We start from the raw sequence: 2,440 nt of genomic DNA, 5'->3' as shown, positions 1-2,440 counted from the left end.
CATCTAGTCGACCGAGTACTCCAATTCAATTTTTCGATAATCCATTTTTTGAACCCGACCTCACAATTGAGAACCCGGAGGATATTCAAGGACAATTCAGAGATCCTGAACCACTAATCATTCCTCCTGAACCACAAATCATTCAACCAGCGATTGTCGAGGAAGAAACCATTAAATCAGAATCCTCTAGTGTTTCAGATTCAACAAATTCAATCATCGAAAATCAGGAACCTCTAAGTATGGAAGACCGAATGAGAGCCAAACGCACGGGCCAAGGTCATGCCATTACTCAACCAGACATTAATGCCAATTCTTCACATGGTAACTAATCAATGCCAATTTAGTGAGACGCCAAAAGAAGATCCAAACGAATATCTTCGAACCTCTAATAGGATTTGTACTCTATTCAAAATCAGAGAAGTTGAGGATGAACAGACCTATCTCATGTTATTTCCCTGGACTTTAAAGGGAGAAGCCAAAGATTGGTTAGAATCGTTACCTGAAGGGGCAATTGATAAATGAGATGTTTTAGTTGAGAAATTTCTTAAAAGATTCTTTCCGGCATCTAAAGCCGTGAGACTTCAAGGAGAAATTGTTACGTTCGCGCAAAAGCCAAATGAAACATTATATGAGGCGTGGACAAGATTCAGAAAGTTGTTGAGAGGATGTCCTCAACATGGTTTAGATACTTATCAAATAGTACAAATATTCTACCAAGGATGCGACGTTGCTACACGAAAATACATCGACACAGCAGCTGGTGGTTCCATTATGAAGAAAACCGCAACTGAAGCTCACAAAATTATTAATAACACAGCCTCCCACTCACATGAGTGGCATCAAGAAAAAGATATTCTTCGTTCATCTAAAGAGGCTAGAGCCGATTCTAGCCATGACTTTGATTCCATTTCCGCAAAGTTAGACGCTTTCGAGAGACGAATGCAAAAGATGACTAAAGATATTCACGCAATACGAATTAGTTATGAGCAGTGTGGAGGACCACATTTGACAAAAGATTGTCTCAGTATTGGATAAACAATGGAACAAAGAGAGAATGTTTCATACCTGAATCAAAGGCCTGGAAATAATTATCAGAATAATTATTAACCGCCAAGACCAAACTACAATCAAAATTAGAATTATAACTGAAATGTTCCATACAACAATCAACAAGGTCCTAGCAATCAACAAGTATCTAATAATACTTACAACCAGCAAAGACCTATTTTTCCAAATAAACCACCACAAACCGATGATAAAAAGCCAAATTCAGAAGATATGATGTCGAAGCTAGTTGAATCTCAAACTCAATTTTTCACATCTCAGAAACAAACTAATGAACAAAATGCTCAAGCATTTAGAAATCAACAAGCTTCTATCCAAAATCTGGAACAAGAAGTGAGCAACCTAGCAAAGTTAATAGGTGAAAGAAAACCGGGGAGTCTACCTAGCGATACAAATGCTAACCCCCGAAATGAAACAGCTAAAGCCATTACCATAAGAAGAGGTATCACACTTAAACCACCTGAAATGTCTGTAAATTCTGATGACTCTATTCCAACTACACATGCACCACAGCTTGAGCAAGAGAAGGAGATAGAGCCAGTAGTTGAAAAGGTTAATGAAGATAACACAGTTAAGGCAAAGCCTTATGTTAAACCATACCAACCACCGCTTCCTTACCCGAGTAAAATGAGGAAAGAAAGACTTGAAGCCGAGCAATCCAAATTCTTGGATATGTTTAAACAAATAAATGTCAATCTTCCTTTCATTGATGTGATTTCAGAAATTCCAAGATATGCTAAATTCCTGAAAGATCTAATCACAAATAGAAAGAAAATGGAAGAACTCTCGGCTGTTACAATGAATGCTAATTGTTCTGCAGTGCTGTTGAATAAGCTACCAGAAAAACTCTCTGATCCAGGAAGTGTCACAATTCTATGTTTTCTAGGTAGTCTTAATTCAATAGAAGCATTGACAGACTTAGGTGCTAGTATAAATTTAATGCCGTATTCACTATACGCTAAACTAGACCTTGGAGAATTGAAACCAACACGAATAAGCATACAACTAGCCGATCGATCAGTAAAATATCCTAGAGGGATAATGGAGAACATGCTAGTTAAAGTTGGTACTTTAGTATTTCCAGTAGACTTTGTTATTCTGGACATGGAAGAAGATTCTCGAGTTCCTCTTATATTAGGAAGACCATTCTTAAACACGGCTAAAGCAATAATAGACGTGTTTGGTAAGAAACTGACCATAAGTATAGAGAACGAGAGTGTTACCTTTTCTGTTGATAGAGCCATGCAACAACCGCAATCTGCAGATGATACATGTTATTATATTCAAACTATAGATTCACAAGAAGAATTGTTACAAGAATTTCCAGAATTACAAGGAACAGGAGAATGTTCTTTAGGAGAAGGAACTGAACCAA

General features: G+C 37.3%; 1 non-coding gene across 1 annotated transcript; it reads right to left on the bottom strand.

Annotated features, from left to right (window-relative positions):
- Positions 1–576: 576 nt before the first annotated feature.
- LOC139856633 (small nucleolar RNA R71) lies at positions 577–683 on the bottom strand. The gene has a single exon (XR_011762101.1). It is a non-coding gene; the product is annotated as a small nucleolar RNA R71 (small nucleolar RNA).
- Positions 684–2,440: the final 1,757 nt, after the last annotated feature.

Source organism: Rutidosis leptorrhynchoides, chromosome 6, assembly GCF_046630445.1.
Source record: "Rutidosis leptorrhynchoides isolate AG116_Rl617_1_P2 chromosome 6, CSIRO_AGI_Rlap_v1, whole genome shotgun sequence".
Lineage (NCBI taxonomy): Eukaryota > Viridiplantae > Streptophyta > Magnoliopsida > Asterales > Asteraceae > Rutidosis > Rutidosis leptorrhynchoides.
Note: the sequence above shows the minus strand (reverse complement) of the source record. Positions and strands in the feature narration are given on the sequence as shown.